Below are 18,477 nucleotides of genomic sequence, written 5' to 3' on the forward strand. Positions count from 1 at the left end.
CGAAAGGGACAAGGATTCACGGAGGCTGAATTCGGACTCTAGGATAGCTCCAACTTGTGATGGTCACCACGGTCGCATACAGACTCGGATTGGGGCATTCAAGTACTTCATGGAATCCTTATGAAGTCTATTTTCATATGGATCTGGAATCAAGTCCATATCTATTTTGAGGCGGTCACAATGACTGAATTATGACTGAGATTTGTCTGTCCAAAGGTGCTACGTCACCTTAGTTTGGTCCAATGGGCCCTGTATCAAGTTGGGTCCATTAGGGACGCATCCTAGGGTTGGAGAACGACCCCAACACCCTGGTGGTCATCCTTGCACCTTCATATACTCCTTAGTCGCCACCAAGAATAGTTGGATTTTGTTTAGATTAAGTTTAGCTCGCGCTACTTGCTTGTAAGCGCGCGTGCTGGATCAGCCGCCCATCTTCTTGTCTTCAGAACCCCACCCTAATTGAGATTGAGTTTGAAACTTTCATCTACATCTAGTAATTTAGTACTTGCTATACTTGTTCTTGCTAGTTCTTCGATTGCTTGTAGGACGAGTGCCCTAGTGGCCGGGTGATGTGCTCCACAAGATCGTGGCAGCCATTGGAGGTGGTGTATTGGTTGCTAAGGCGCAGCTTGGAAAGCTGTAGTCAGGCCGTGAACATCGTCTCCACCCATCAATCGAGTTATCCCACACCTTTCATCGATAGATCAGGAACAAACCCTAGCAGGATCATATCAAAGGTCATCTTTATATCTACACATAAGGGATATTACTAAGGAAGATTAAGAACAGAGCTTGTTCTTCCTTCATAACCAGACCCTACTTGCACCTATATTCAAGGAGTGGACTATAAAGGACTCAACGGGAGTGTCATATCTACGATCTACCATATGACCACCTAGAATGTAGGGTGTATACATAGGTAAACAACGTATAAGCACCATGCTTACACAATGTTGACCACTCACCCCATGTACACCAGAGCGAGCACTATATGTACTTATGCATAAACATAATGATAAACTAGCTATACTAAGCATATAATCAAAGTAGATGATGAACATTATAACTAAGAACATGAATATTGTGAATACCAATGTTGTCATAACAATTGTAGTAAACATATAAAAGCAATGAGAGAGACAAAAGAGGGGGTACAAAGATTATACCAAACCACGCTCTTGACAAGATTAGGAATCCAAGTGAAGCCTGCTTGCCTCCCTCTAGACCTAGCCTAACTAACTATGCCCTAGAATATGGTGGAGCTCTGAGGAAGGTTAGGGTTTCTCTCTTCTCAAATGACTTATCAAATCCTTAGGGGGGATGGCAGGGGCTGGTATATATAGGCCAGAGCATCCATCGTGAGCCCTTGGATCAAACCAACATAAAGGATGACATAGATGCAACCTAGGAGGTGATGGAGAACCGACATAACAATGGGGTATGACATGTGGGCCCCAAGAGTTCGAGTGGCCTATAGGTGGGGCCGGTTGGCCCACTTGGTAGCTACTTAGGCTCCTCCATGGTGTGGATTCCTCTCGAGTCTTCTAGACTCTTCTAGTGTTCATTTCACTGTGGATAAGCATGATTAATTTTGATATGTAGGTCCATCATGTCAGTTTTCTAGATAAACCCTACAAAAAATGCATATTCACCAAAACTAATGGAATTTGTTAGTTTAAACCCCTAGACCTTCATTTGTGATTATATTTAAGGCCTTATGCATGTTATATTGAAGTTTATAATGTTTGTTAACTACCGTGAACAAACTCCCCCAAGCTTAACCTTTGCTAGTCCCTTAGCAAAGCTAAACTTAGTAAATAGATTAGGAGTTGCGTCGATGCTTTCACTCCTCAAAAGTACACATGCGTTCAAATAAGAATTCTCCTCTGGATTAGAATGAACTGATCTGACTTTCAAACTTACCCATATTACCTTCCACCATGGGGCTTCTCAGCCTTCACTTGGGTCTTGAGCAATTGAAAGATAGAACAATCAAGTCAAGCACTTTGTCTCAAGTTCTTTGCTCAACCATTATTCTGGTGTTTTTATATGTTTTCAAAATAAAACTCAGAGCTTCCTTTGTATGACACTCTCAAGTCTCTCAATATATGTGGTATTTGTGGATCCTCACCAAGGCAATAGTGATGTTATGCCTTTCTCTTCCTACAACTAAGGCTTATGTGGAGCTCATAGGATTGGAAAAAGTATGAAAGAGCATATTTGCAATACATATATTGTAAAGTCAAACCTCAGATCTAAAGAGAGTTGAGTCATACAATCAAGTCAAGATGTGCATGTGTGTGGATATACGGTGGATATATTTGGTGGCTAACCTATTTCTACTATACTCCTTGAAAACATATCTCTCTTTTAAAACTTGGAAACAACTTTGCAAGAAAACATGGGCTATCTTATTCATCTTTTCTTCTTTTTATCAGGCGGGCATCTGAGTACCCATTGTTTTAGATATCTTGGACACTTGTCCATTTTTTCTCATCTCTTTTTCTTTTTCTCTCTTTTTTTATGAATAACTTTTGCATAGCCCTATGTCTCTTTTCTGCAACAAAACTTTTGAGAGATAGCAACAAGAACTTGGAGCATTTATTTGGTGGATATCCTATCAAGAATATTTTTGGTGTTTTCTCCTAGTGTAGGAGTAAAATATTTTTGGGTGGATCTAGATGGAATGGCATGTTGTTGCGCCTACCCCTCAATGTAGGAGTAGTGCATATTTGGGTGGTGTGTACGTGATCTTAATTTTAAGAGCATGACAAACCTCACATAAAGGGTCAACAAAGCTTGACTAAACTCAATGCAAAACAAGCAGCATATATGTGGAAGCTTTTCTAATCTAAATATCATGTATGGCTTTGGTAGGTTTCAAGCTTTGTCATACAGAAACTCATCATGTAGGATTTTCATATTTTCAAAAGATGAATCTCTGGAACTTTAGTATCACTTGGAACAAGATAAACAACAGCTCAGACCTTTTCATATCATATCCATCAATTACCTTAGATCAAGCATACGCTACCCATGAGTTTCAAGTTTAGAGTAAATTCTTATATCAAACCAGTCGTATCCAAAACTCAGGAGAATTCAAGGCTGAAAACTAGGTATTTGAAAGTAATTACAACATAGTAACTATTCATCATTTCCATGTTAATGATTATCCTTTAGAGTCCTTTTATTTATTCAGCTCTTAAAAACAGAAAACTAGACACACACTTTTTATTTTGTTTTCATGATTTTTTAGATCACACCTTACTAACATATATATTTCTAACAGAAAGATAAATTTTTATTTTGTTTTTAGTTTGTTATGCATCTTTTTATGACTTAGAAATAATAGAACAAAAGGGAAAGAAATACTTAGCTAGATACATGGGGGATGTCTTTCCCCAAGCTAGATGTTGGCACGGTCGAATGTTGAAGTTGAGTGATCCTTTTCAGAGCAAATTTGACAACGGATGTCCCTCTCATCCTAGGATGGAATGAGATGAAGACAACTAGGTGAATTTGCTCTTGATCTTGGTGCATCATCCTGCAAAATACCAGCAAAAAATACCAAAACTCATCGAATGGATTAGGATAAAAGGGTTAGCGATCAACCATTCGAAGATTAGTCATTCTTGAGGTTTAGAAATATTTCTGTTTTGGTAGATTTTTAACAGGATGTCTTTCTAATAACTTTTTTGGATTTTCCATTTTTATATGCATGCAAGAAATATGTATGTATGGTATTTTTATTTTTATGCCACCACAGTGAATATTCCTACAGGCTTTGACACACTATAAAATTACTCATGTGGGGCTTAAGATTTTATGATGATAAATTTTTTATTTTATTTTCTAAATGTAATACCAATGTAGGAAAGTAAATATGCTAAAGTGAAAAGAATTCATGCAATGCTAGGAAGTAAATATGGATAACTACCAATGTTACCTTACATCGAGGGTTTAGATTTTTAAATTCTCCGGACAGGACTTTACTGGAGAAAAGCCCTTTATTCTTCAGGAGCATCTGTCGATCCCAAGGATAGAGACCTTGATGGTTGCACCTCTTGTGAGTCTAATGACGATGTTACCTTTTCTTTCCACACTTGCTTGGTCTATGGACTAGTTTTAGGCAGAGTAGATTTATCTTTCACAACTTCTTTAGGTTCTTGATCGTCTTTCCATTCATTCTTTGGGAGTTGATTCTTTTGGTTTTGGGATGACTGACGTCTCCTCCTGGAGTGGGACTTCTTCAGCTGCTCATAAGTGGTATAACTATTAAAATAACATTGTACCTTCTCTCTAGGGAATTGGAAGTGGACTTGTCTAGATCCGACATAGATGATCGCATTGGTTGTGTTGAGGAACGGTCTTCCCAATATGATAGGTGTATCGTCTTCTTCTTCACCCATGTCGAGAACCATGAAGTCAGTAGGGGCAAACTGATCATGTATTCTTACCATGACATCTTTTGCTTTTCCTTCCGGAAATCGAATTGATTGGTCTGCCATCTACTATTGCATATATGTAGGGAACAAAGGTTCATTACCAAATAAATATTCATATGTTACCTTGGACACTATGTTGACACCTGATCAAATGTCATAGAAGGTCTTATGGAAAATTCTTTGTCCAATGGTACACTCAATCGTTGGTATGCTTGGATCATCCTTCTTAGCAAGGAATGGTGAAGAGAGGAGGTGGTCGTACTCCAATCAGAGTGTGTTGATCATGTTGACTGACTCTTTTTGTGACTACCTGGCTTTGTTCTTCCTCCTTCTATGGTTGTTCTTCTTCTTGGTCACTAATATCTCTTTAGGCAGGTATGGCGTCCTTGGATGTCTAGGAGATTGCAGGATGCCATTCTTGAAAGAAAACTTCTCCTTTTTATCCTTGATTGTGAAGCAGATCACGGCACTGTTCGTGTAGATAATGGCTTTTGTCGTGCTTAGGAAAGGTTGGCCCAAGATAATGGGTGCCCTTACATCTCTGCCTATTTTCAAAACCACAAAGTCTATGGGAACATATGATTGTCCCACTCGAACAATGGCATCTTCAAGAACTCCCTTGGGGTAGCAGAGTGACTGATCTGCAAGGTACAAATGCATATTTGTGTCCAACAAAGTATCTTCATTAATTTTATCATAGATTACCTTAGGTATGATGTTGACACTTGCTCCGAAGTCACAGACAACTTCTTGGAAAATGTGTGGTCCAATGGCGATGGGGATGATAGGTCTTCCTGGATTGCTCTTCTTTTCTAGCAAGGTATAATCTATCCACCTTCCTAACAATGGTTGTATATAGTAGTATACTACATTGTAAATATCGATAAGATTTGTAGGTTCTAGATCTTCTAGCTGCCCCAGAATCTTACCTTTGTCAGACGGAGGAGCAACATCTGCCAGCTGAGCTATTTGTGATTCTACCATTTTATTAAAGTTATGCTGGTTCTTAATGATAGAAACAAATGTATCGATTCTATTATTTATGTTCTGTAGAATTTTATCATTGGTAACTACCTTTCTAGATAATCCCTCCATAAGTTTAGATTGGCCAGCAATTAATTCTCTCAAGGGTGGTTGATTAAAGTCATTTAAATTATTACCTTGATAGTTACCTTAGTAATTACCTTGGTAGTTCGGCCTTTGTTGCTGATTCCATCCTTGATTCTATTGAGGATGATAGTAGTTGTGGTTCACAAAGTTCACATCCTCATGGATTTCAGGGCAGTTGCTACTTGAATGCCCAGTGTTTCCATATTCTTCACGCGTGATGCGGGAATCATGAATGTGCATGACTTCTTGCTTCTCATTGGCTCGATCTTTGAGCTTCTTCATCAGCAGGTCCATCTTGGTAGACAACATGTCTATCTCTTTGAGTTGATGCATACCTCCACCTCTCTTGCAGGTTTGAAGATGTTCTTCATTCCAACCTTGGTTGGAGGCCATCTTCTCCACAAGAGCTATTGTAGCTAGTATGGTGAGTGATAGGAATGCACCTCCAACAGTAGCATTCATAGTCTCACGGGTACTATTGGTCAACCTATGGTAGAAAGTCTGCATGAGTAGCCAATTCTCCATGCCATGATGAGGACATTCTGCAATGTAATCTTCCATGCCTCAGGGATACATTCATCTTATTGTTGCTGAAAGCTTGAGATTCTCCCATGTAGAGCATTGGTCTTACCTGTGGGAAAGATCTTTGTTAGGAAGGCAGTGGAGCAGTTATCCCATGTAGTATATCTATCTTTGTTTGCATAGAACCATTGCTTTGCCTTCCCCAAGAGTGAGAATGGGAAGAGGCAAAGTAGTATGGCATCTTGGGTTACTCCTTTGATGGGAAAGTGCTATAGATCTCTAGGAAGTGTTGGAGATGTGCAGTCGCATCTTCATGTGCCTTTCCACAAAATTGGCTTGCTTGCACCATGTTGATGAGAGATGGCTTGAGCTTGAATCCGTTGTCTCCTATAACACTCCAAGTGTTAGTCACAAGTTAAGCGATGAAATTGGACTTAAGTAGGATATGTCAAGCAATGATCATGATTTCTAGTTCATAATCTTGAAAGTTGTGATGGAAGTGTTGAGGTCAAATCTATGAAATTGAGTCCCAACTTAATTGGGACAACACACCTTTGCTTACATGTGGACCCTTGTTAAGATTATGCATGAGTAATGCTACACATGCTTATTTCATGTACATTACATTGACATGCATCCGTAGTGAACTTTGGAAAAGTTTCAAGAAGTTTGGAATCAAGAAGTCACATGGAATGATGAATTATATCCTTGCTTGAATCGCTTTATTAAGTGAACGATAACATGTGATGTCAACCAAACCTTGCAACCTTGCTTAAACAACTCTCAATTGGTTCTACAACAAAAGTCATGAAGGGTTCGTGTTGACCAAGTGTCAAGAAAATTCTTCAACATTCTAAAAAAATAATTTAGGCTTTATCGGGATGCTACTTTGAGTAAGATGAAACAATGATTTCAGTACCAGTGGTGAAGTTGGACCTTTAATAAAAGTTGAAGTTTGAGTGGAGTACAACAAACTTTATTTTTGGATGAAGCCCTGATTCAAGTCTTAAGTGGCTCAAACTGTGGCCTCAAGTTTGAATGCAGTGCTGTTTTGGTTTCACCATAATTTTTTCTAAGTCCCCGATCGGTAGAATTAAGTTGACATGTTCCTGGCAATTTCCCGTCCAAATTCATATGGTAACTCAACTATATTTCTTAATATGAGTTGAAGTACACTTTGTGAAGGAAGCAACAAAACAACCCTCATCAAGTTAGAGCTCAATTAGACCTTTAAAATCAGTTTCAAAAATAGCAACAACACTGATTTTGCTCTGTGTTTGACTAAACTTTTTGAACCTGAATTTCAGTTTCGTGTAGCCCACTTTGGAGCCTTGTATCTTCCTATTGGGTTCATAAACCTAGGGTCCCTCATGGACTGGCTTCCTAGCAAAGGCTCGGCCCAGCAGATGATGTTGTGAACGATGCGCAACTCCTGGGTCGGCCCAAATACCTAAACAACAGACCAGAAGGGTGATCCAATCTCTAACCGGAAGGCCTCGCTAAGGAGGAACAGCACTCGCTTCTGGCTTTAGCCCACCTCTCTGACCGGAAGGCCTGGCCAAGGAGGGACAACGCTATCTTCTGACTCCAGCCCGCCTCTCTGACTGAAAGGCCTGGCCAAACACCGCTTCCGACTCCGACCCATGTCTACGATTGGGGATGCACCAAACCCCTGCTTACAACTCTTCTCTGACTAGCACAGTCAGAGTCGACTAGGACCAATCAATCAGGGAAGCTCGCTTGGTGAGGACCAAGAAATGGACGGAGCAAGTAAGGCAAGGCACTCAAGTCAACCACAATACCAAGGACCATACCCTGTGCACCTGTAGGACAGTAACCGATAGGACATGTCAGAAGGGTGCCCTACAACCTTCTAGGCATGCTAGAACCCAAGCAGTGTTATGGGCGTTGACATTTGCCCTACAGTATTGTGGGCGCCATCAACTCCCATACCAGACAAAGGTGGTAAGGCTCCCCCCACATGCCTCTAGGCATCAATAGTGTTGTGGGCGCCGTCATTTACCATCTATAATGAATACGGTAAAACCTCTCACATGTGTCTGACAACAACAGTGTTATGGGTGCCTACCATTATTTTGTACCTGACTACGTGAGCAATAAGACTTAGTAGCATACGTACTCTCTCTCTCTCTCTCGCTTGTAAGGCTATCCCCTTCATCTATAAAAGGGGATGCGCTCTCTCCCAATAGGGAGATCCCTCAGTTCACTCACACACAATAGCAGAACCACTAGGTTCAAACCTCGAGCACACGCTCAAACACTTAGTGAACGTAGGAGCTCCCATCACTCTCGGCCCTTCAGACTAGAGTCCGACCAGACCTCTTGCACCCCCCATCTTACTCTCTCTCATTTGTAACCCCACAGCAAACTTTGAGCACCTAGGCTCAGGAATAAAGTCACCGACTAACTCAAACTGGATGTAGGGCACATTGCCTGAACTAGTATAAACCCTATGTCATTGAGTGCTAGGCCACATCCAATCACAACATACAACAAAACTATAAATATTTACATGTTGGTCACTTTCTGCACCGACAGTTGGTGCCGTCCATGGGGAAGACGTTGTATGTTCACGCTTTTGGTCCTTGGATGGCCCACCTTTCCGCCACCTTAGCCATGGTGGGCTCAAGCAATACCACTCGCTTTGGCTCCCTAGAGTTCCCTGCACTCCCACCAGTTGGGATGTGGGGGCCTCCCATCTTTGAGCCATCCCAGGCCTTCATCTTTAGAAGTCTGGACTTCGTCGCTGACTGGCTCAGCGTACTACACCTCCGCGAGGAGGCACCCATCCTGGTGCCCGTCGGAGGGGTGCCCTCCGTCAGCTTTGGGACTCCCGATGACTTCAATGATGAGGCACCTATGCTTCATTCTGAGCAAATGCTCTGCTCAAACCCCATTGTGAGTAATGTACATGATGTTATTTACTCGCTATTTACTATCTTCCGCCGATTATCCGAAGGGACCGCATTGTCCGCACCGCAACCACCATACGACCAGTTCCCCTACAGCCTCGCGTCCCCGGTGGATGCGTATGCTCAAGGGCTCCAAAGGACACTGGCACCGCCCCCTCTCACATCCAAATTTGTGGGAATGGCGAGCTATGCTCCCACCACTTTCCATAAACTCCTAGATGACAAGGTTGAGAGCGACGGCTCTAGCATCAGCGATGTGGCACCTAGCCACCCTCCATCCTAGGAGTGCGCTATGGCAGATGCTCTAGGATAGCCGCTAGTGGTAGCAGAGTCCTTGTAGACTCACACCCCTCCAGACCCTCGTGCGAGGGTCCTCGCGATCACACAAGAGCATGGCGAGGAGCTACGACAACAGCGATAGAACCAGCTGCCAACTGTGCTGGCGTGCTCAGTGTAGCACATTGTGCCCCATGCGTGTAACCAGGTTGCTATGGCTGAATGGAATTGGGGCAAAAAGACAGTAATGGTGTCAAATCCTTGGGGAAGAGGAGTCGAGGAGAGCTATGACTTTGATGTCACAAAATCAGATAAGTTCTTTGATTTCTTGCTTGAGAAGGGACAAATCAAGTTGCCCAATAATCATATTATGTTGCCCCCCTAATCAGTTGAAGAATAAGAAGCTCTGCAAGTTCCATAATGCTACTTCTTATTCCACTAATGAATGCAGAATTTTTTAGCAGCATATACAGAGGGCTATTCAGCAAGGAAGGCTCAAATTTGATACGCCTCAAAAAATGAAAGTTGATGATAATCCTTTCCTAGGAGATCAAAACATGGTCGATGCTAGGTTGCTCAAAGGGAAGACTAAGGTCCTAACATCAACCAAATCAAGAGAAGCTAGAGCAGTCGATCCCGAGAGGCAAATATCGACCGACAAATACAAGGAAATTAAGAGACATCGTGATAAGCAAAAGAGCCGATATGAGCAGGGAGAAACGTCAAAAGCAGGGGCGACAAAGCCATGAGTTACATCTTGGATCCTGTTGAATAAGTGGCAGCGGTAGAAGGAAAAGGATTATCAGTGTTGGTTAGAGGATCAAGAATACCAACATCAACTAGAAAAAGAAAGGTACGAAAGGAAACAAGCCGAATCACATTGGAATTGTCCTTTCTTCAGACATTGCTGGAATGAAGGTTTGAAGTTGCCTACTAGACATAAATGTCCAGAATGCAGCAATCAATATTGGGTGTTTAGGCAATCTCAAACCAACCATCGGTCTATCCATACTCAAGATGCATATCACCATAATAACATGGATCGGCGCTTAAAAATGGAAGTATTCATAATCGGCTGGGAAAAAGAGTTGTCGATCAAGATTGGGTAGATTATGAAGAAGAAGGCAACAAGAGAGAATATGTTTGGCAGGAAGGTCAATGGTGTCTAGGAGATTTGACAAGAAGCCAGAAGAGAAGGGTGCAACGCAAAAGGAATAGAGTGTTGGAACAGGCTCAGGCATCCGGTAAACCTCAAGTATGGCGTACTAAGCAAACAGCCGATAGAAAGCAACCATCGGCTAATATTCAAATGTCTTTTTTGTTGCCATCAGAGTTCAGAGCTCCAGCAGATCAAGAAGTTTATTTAGATTTCGATGAATCAGAGTATGAGGAGTAGTTGCCAAGTTGACGGTTGTACAACAAGCAATATTTGATAAACCAGTCAAGCATCGGCACTTAAAGGCTTTATATATGAAAGGATTTGTTGATGGGAAGCCGATGAATAAGATGTTAGTGGACGAAGGTGCTTCTGGCAATCTTATGCCTTACACCACTTTTTGTAAACTTGGCAAAGGACCAGGAGATATGATGGAGACTAACATGATGCTTAAGGATTTTGGAGGTAATGCATCTAAGGCCTGGGGGGCAATAAACATCAAACTAACAATCGGGAGTAAGACTCTGCTCACCACATTCTTCATCATCGATGGAAAAGGGTCATACAGTTTGCTTCTTGGTCGTGATTGGAATCATGCGAACTATTGTGTACCATCGACCATGCATCAGTGTTTGATTCAATGGCATAGAAATGATGTCGAACTAGTTCGCGCTGATGAATCTATGAGCATCGCAATAGCTAATCCAGTCTTTTGGGAACTAGGAGATTTTGAATGCTTTTCTAGCAAGTTATGGGTAGGAGGCTTCATTAAAATCAGCAATGAAAGCCAACAGCCAATGCAAGCAATTGGCTCTGAGAGTTTGTTTTAGTAAAAAGTCACGGCTTCACATCGGCCATTGGATTAAGGAAAAAATAAGCATTAGTCCTAGAGATGGGTTTAGGCCAACATATGCGAATGCTAAGTCGAATCGTAAGTGCGATTCAGAGTTGATAGATTTCTTAAAGGAGTTCTGTTTTGCTTAATGGGATGCTTGACCTAGGTTGAACAATCATTTAACCTTTGGTATGAAAAGTTCTGTGGCAAGATATTTAAGGCGACGTTATCCTAGCATTTGATCAACATTTGATAGCTGATTCGTTCAATCATCGGCTCTAATAGCCGGTACTAGAAAGGTATCGCCTCTAGTTCAAAAAATAAAAAAAATCTTCAAAGACATAAAAGCCGATACGATATGTATTGCCTCCAGAGCAAGAAATAAAAACAAAGATAGTCATACACAAGCGCCTTGCACTGAGACACATTCATGAAAGAACAGGAGTCTTTGCTCATCGGTTTACCCTAAGTACAAACTAATCGAAGACCATGTTCACTACATCCTGAGTGGATGTAATGTCCACAATAGCCTCTGTGGCAACAACGAATTCTTCGAGCAAGTCCTCATGTCCCTCAGGGCTATCGCCCATCGGGAAGCCAGCCTCCATGGCATGGAGGTCATACCCGGTCTGGACCTACGCCGTGGTTAGCGCCACCAATGTGCCGTGATGAACGCTGTGGAGGGCGATCTCCTGAGCGTGGGCCGGGATGTCTTGGAGGCGAGTGTTGATGAGGGAACCCTAAGCATTGATGGCATCTATGGCCGCGTTCGCCTCTAGTTCGAGAGACTCTAACTGCATTGTCAGGGCTAGCGATCACAGAAGACTATCAAGATAAAGACGGTGGAAATCAGAATAGAAGCATTTAGGGAACTCGTCTTACTAGACACCATAGTGTTAGACTCAGCCAATCGCGCTCAAACAGCACTAGCCTCCTCCTTAGCCACATTAAGGGCCGCTTGGAAGAACCCTAGATGGATCTCAAGCTAGCCATTTTTCTGAATTGCCTTGGAATAGCGGTCCTCGACCGCCCTCCATTCTTGAAAGAAGCGTCGGGCATCATCGTCGTTATACGAGTTGGAAGAATCCGACAATGAAGCCGGCGTGGAAGATGCAGCATCAGAGGGCTTGCTGGCCTTGGGGAGGGGATGAAGGCTGTCATTCACGATGAACCTATAGGCAAGTTAGAAGAGATCATCATCATGAGCAGAGGATGTCAATCTTACCTCATGCGTCGGAGGCGCTGGTTCATCGGCATGTTCTCCTTTGGGACTTCCTCTGCCGCTCGCTTGCCGTGGTTCTCCACGTTGGACATGAAGTTGATCTAATCTATAGTAAGAGAGAAAGGCCGCTACAGAGAAAAGCAAAGAAACAAGAATGGTTGCAAGTGCGGATGTATTCAAGATCAGAGCCCTCGACCGGTATTTGAAGCCACGGGACGAAGGGGTGGATGCCTCGGGTCGTACAAAAGGCAACCGAATTAATAGAAGGCAAAGCGTCACCTCACTAATACCAAAGAGAGTATAGCACCGGATGACTAAGGGTAGAAGATCAAAGGACTCTCTTAATAAAGGCCGTGTTTTCAAACCTAAATAGGATTAAGACTAGGAGTCTAGAATCGGCTATTTTCAAAATTGGCTCTTTAGCTAGAACAAAGGTGACCAATTGACTATGACAGTTTTTTAGCCTATTGTCTATTCAAGTTCCCCTTGGCCAAAAGAGTTTCACGATCAAACAGACTCCTCTGAGCCTATTTCACCTTTAGGACCTGATCTTCAAATATGGAAAAGGGAGACAAGACTCTAGAGAAGGCTGGGGATGGATTACCCTTGATGGGCAAGAGCAAAAGAGCTGATATGGTCGCCTTACGAACTTGTGTATAGCCATAATGCAGTCCTTCTTTGGGAAGTTCAAACTGGATCGAGGCATGTTATGTTGTGGAATGATTTGTCAGCCGAAGTCTACAAAGATCTTGTGATAGATGACTTAGAGGATTTGAGTTGCCTTTGGTTGCGTGCTCTTGAAAATATTGAAGCCAATAGACTAAGGGTTGCGAAATATTACAATAAAGAGTCAAGAATAAGAAATTTTCTAAAGAAGATTTGGTCTGAAAAGTAAAATTGCCGATTGGGTCAAAGTACAGCAAGTTTGGCAAATGGACACCTAATTGGGAAGGACCTTATCGGATCAAATGTTGTGCACCTAGTAATGCTTATGTTTTGGAAACACTGAGAGGAGAAGAAAATTCGATAGAGCAATCAAATGCAAAATATTTAAAGAAATATTACCCTAGTGTTTGGATTAATACTTGACAACCAATTTGCTCGGTCGTTGGCTCTAATAGCCGGTACTAGAAGGGTATCGCCTCTAGCATGAAAATAAACCCGAAGGGGTAAAAGCCAGTACGATGTGTATCGCCTATAGGAGCAAAGGAAACATGGACAAGGTGATGCATGTGGTATGAAGTATGAAATGAAAGAAAAAACACTCAAGAGGGAGAAATTGTTTGCTAATATCACCTATTACAAACTACGGGCCAGAAAGCACTTTGGCTACTATATCATTGTCCTAGGAAATAAAGGCTATGGAGTTAGCAGCGCCGAAGAAATCCTCAACTAGGCGTTCATAATCCCTAGGGTGCGCCATAGATGGAAAACCATGGGGAAGGAACCGAAGTTCGTGGCCAGAATGGGCTTGCGCAGAAGCCAACGCCATGGCAGCACCATGGCGAACACCATGCAAAGCGACCTCCCTAACACGGTTTAGAATGTCATGCAGGCGAACCACCAGGATGGCGCCCCTGGCGTTGATGAATCCCACCACGTACTCCGTGGCCAATTGGAGGCTTTCTAGTTGAGCAGACAAATCTAAAAAGAATCAAAAGGAAGATGATCAGAATCTTGAAGATGAAATTGAAAGAAAGCAAAGGTTATGATAGATATCTCACCCATGATTCTACCCTTGGCCTTGGCCAACCTATCCTCCACCGAATTGGCCTCGGTAGGCGATCGACATCGAACCATGGCTAGAGCCGATTCTGTGAGGGAGAGACATTCAGTGAGACCCTGGCCATGCTGATCAATGTAGGCAAGTAGATCGTCATTGTCAATCCATCTCCTCTGATAACAAGGGAGCTAGCGATGAGTTGTTAATGAAGAGAACCCTAAAGGCTGAATAGAGTCGGCCCTATCCCCCAAGGAAGTGGGGGCATCACGAGTTGTACCCTCCTAACGATGAAGGCGCTGACGTGATGATGCAGATCCTTTGAGGGCCTCCTCAGCAAACCTCTTATTGTTCTCCATGGTCCCAAACCTACGGAAAAGTAGGAACTATACTAAGGATGCAGAAGGTTTGGGATGAAGCGAGTTGTTTTTTGATCCCTAGCCGTGGCCCGTATTTATAGCCCGGGAAGGTGAGGTGATAGATTTTGCCGGGGGTGTGGAATTGAAATCAGATACGGAAACGGATCGACGCTTCAGAAATTCAGGGGACAGATAACGAAGAGATACTAGATTCAGACTTATTGCTTCCCCAAGTTACAAAATATCATGGGATGGATACAAAAGATTTACATTGACCAGCAATCAGCCAACCAAGGTTTATTTGGATTGAAGTGAGCTCAAATCCCCACATGGCCAAAAGTCATCATGAACCTAGTCACATCGGCCCGTTAATAAAATTATGTCAGAGAAGGGGAAAAGCCGCCTGCCTAACAGATGCCCAGCTGATTTCTCAGTGACTGGGAACTACGGGAAAGAAGCATGTGGCTTTCCCGATGGATATTTGATTGAGCAAACAAGGGGAAGGTGTCCACACATTTTAGCCCTTGCAAACACTAGAACAGCTCTGTGAGCATGGAAAGAAGACTCAGGCAATATCACAAGGATTCTTCTAACCACAGTAGCTGATTCTCTTGCTCGACAAGGTGCTAAGATGAGCGACACAATCACCCTATGCACAAGAATTCTTCTAACTGCTCAAGATCTTCATAGCAAAAAGATAGACCATGGAGGGTCCGGCGGAGTCAGAAGCACTCGAGGGGACATATGGAAGAGAAACATAGCTAAATTGTTGAATTGCTCTCGCTAGGGTCGGATAGACATTTTATAGCCAGCGTGGAAGGATAAATCCATGTGCCCGTGAAGCAATGATGCTCTCGTAAAAGTTTTGAAGCATGGGCTCATGAGCTGACATAGATGGCGACAAACAGTAGACCCTAGATCAAGATTCTCTACCTGTGACTATGGACCAATCGGGGATACAGACATGATAATTTTGGAATAAAATTACTTTTATCCCAAAATTGGGGGGCATGTGTTTACACCAAAAATTGGAAGAAGAGTCACAGGGACTTGAAAGCTCCCAAGATCATGTCATCAAGGAATCAATCGTGTGCAGGTCGGTATCAGCTGATTCGAATGCAAAACTAGAATCAGCTTTCTTCAGATTGTGCCAGCAGATAACGACAAAGGCTACGATCGGTGCTAGGACAAGACATGTTGGACTCTACAAAAAGGGAAAGATTAGAGTCCAAGTTATCTTAAATTAGGAATGTTTTCTCTAGGGTCAAAGATTGTGATGAGTCGTACTTAGATAGGAGTCATGCATAGGTCCTGGGTATAAATATCAAACCTCGGCTATTGTAAAACACACACAATCAATCCAATACAAGTTACTTACTTTTTTTGGCTCTAGCCACCCCTTTGGAGTAAGAGTAGAGTAGATCTCGGTGAGTTCTTCAACAAGTATGGCTGCATCGATCCGGTCAACCTCCATTGCTTGTCTGTAAGTACCGTCATGGCTTATACCTTTATTAGTACGGCTACATCAATCCGGTCGACCTCCACTATGACTCTGGTATAAGTTAGTTATTGATTCTTGTCTAGTTTAAGTAAGATTGCATCGATCCGGTCGACCTCCACTGCTCAAACTAGATTAAGGTCAAGTTATCGGCTCTATCTAAGCGTGGCGTTCCTTCAGATAGATTCATTAAGTTACCGATATTGTTTATTACTTCCATTATTTATTTAATTATAGCAATATCACTTCACCCGATTGAGAGGCGCGTGGGTGAGAGAGAAAGCAAGAGCAAGAGTGAGCGCGTGGGTGAGTGGAGAGCCGAGGGCTCTCCCTTTTGGAACAGAATAGTGGGCTGGCACTGGCAGACTGCCGCCATGTGGCACGAGCGGCCTAGGCACGGTCGGCCACGACGGCCAGTGATTTGAATCGACAAGGGCCAATTTAGTTCGTTTGACAGTTAATTTTCAAACCAACAAATCTCCCAAACCATGGTGAAACAGTAAAAACTTCATTAATACAAAGTGCAGAGCTACATGAGTACTACAAGTTTGCTTAAAGGAGTTTTGTCTAAATCACAATGGTTTTCAAACTATAAGGCTCCAAAATAGGCTACATTGAAACTAAAAATAGCTTCAAGACAGAAAAATTTTCTAAGTTACAAACAACATTAAGTTGAAAATTGTGAGCTCTATTTGACCCTGTTAGGCACTAATTTAGCTCATGGCCCTTAAATAAAGTTTGTTACCCTTGATGTGAACTACAACTTTTATTTTGGTCACACAGCCATGCAAATAATCTAAGCTACTATTCAACTTTGGTCAAACTAGCATCATGAAAATGGCATTCCAAGGTAACCCAACACTTAGAAGCAAAATTGTTTCATGTCATGAATACAAAAGTTGTTCCATTTACCATCCTAGATGTATCTAAGGTATTGTTGTGACCTTACGACCATTTCATACATTGGTCATGCATGATTACAAGCATAAGCATATATATATATAATCAACATTTCAAGCGATAATGTATAAGAATGAGATGAAATTTCATATGCTCATGTTCATGAATGCTTGGATGATGCTTGTGCTCATGAAATGCAAGTTCGAAATGCCATGCTTAACACTAGGGTGTTACATCCCCTCCCCCTTATAGAAATCTCATTCTGAGATTTGAAAGACCTACCATTCTTCATAAAAAGCGGGATAAACCTCACATAAATAATCCTCCCATTCCCACGTGGCATCATGTTCATTATGGTTATTCCACACCACCTTGTAGAACGTAATGACCTTGCTCTAGGTTATTCTTTCCATTTCTTCTAGCACTTGGATTGGTTTCTCTTCATAGGTCAAATCCGATTGGAGCTTAATGTTGGTGGGTGCAATAGCTTCCTTAGGTATGCGAAGACATCTTTTTAACTGAGAAACATGGAAGACATTGAATATAGCACTCATTTCTAGGGGAAGTTGTAACTTGTAGGCAACATTTCCCTTTCCCTCAACAATTTGGTATGGGCCTATGTATCTAGGTGTAGGCTTCCTTTTCACTCTGAATCTCTGCACTCCCTTCATGGGCAAAACTTTTATGTACACAAAGTCTTCCACTTCAAAGGTTAGTGGTCTTCTCATTTTATCAGCATAACTCTTTGTCTTGACTGAGTTGCTTTCATGTGTTGTTGGATAACACGTACTTGTTCTTCAGCTTCTATGACAAAGTCTATGCCATAGTACCTCCTTTCTCTGGGCTCAATCTAATTCAAAGGAGTTCTACATTTGCGACCATACAAGGCCTCAAAAGGAGCCATCTTGATGCTCTCTTGATAACTTTTGTTATAGGAGAACTTGGCTAAAGGCAGCAATTTTTTCCCATGAACCCTTGGAGGATATAACACAAGATCTCAACATATCTTCTAAGATTTGGTTCACTCGCTCGGGTTGTCTAGATGTTTGTGGATGGTATGCTGAACTTTTGATTAGTTTGGTTCCCAAGGCCTTGTGCAAGTGTTCCCAAAAATGAGCTATAAACTGTGGTCCATGATCTGAGATTATGGTCCTTGATACTCCATGTAGCCTCATAATTTGAGAAACATATAGCTCAGCGTACTTCCCAGTGTAATACATTTTGTTAACCGGTACCAAATGTGCCAACTTCATGAGGCAATCTACAATGACCCATATGGAATCGTGATCTTGTTGTGTCTACGGGAGGCCTGTAATAAAGTCCATACTTATTTCCTCCCATTTCCAGCCTAGAATGAACAACGGCTGGAGCTGTCCACCAAGTTTTAGATGATCTGCCTTCACTCAGCTACAGACATCACACCTAGCAATGTAGGCTGCAATTTCCTTCTTCATCTTGGTCCACCAAAAATGGTTTTTTAAATCTTGATACATTTTGCTAC

General features: G+C 42.3%; 1 pseudogene; it reads left to right on the top strand.

Annotated features, from left to right (window-relative positions):
- The first annotated feature begins 6,078 nt into the window (after positions 1-6,078).
- LOC136514606 (small nucleolar RNA R71) lies at positions 6,079-6,177 on the top strand (annotated as a pseudogene).
- The last annotated feature ends 12,300 nt before the right edge of the window (positions 6,178-18,477 follow it).

This window comes from Miscanthus floridulus, chromosome 16 (assembly GCF_019320115.1).
Source record: "Miscanthus floridulus cultivar M001 chromosome 16, ASM1932011v1, whole genome shotgun sequence".
Classification (NCBI taxonomy): domain Eukaryota; kingdom Viridiplantae; phylum Streptophyta; class Magnoliopsida; order Poales; family Poaceae; genus Miscanthus; species Miscanthus floridulus.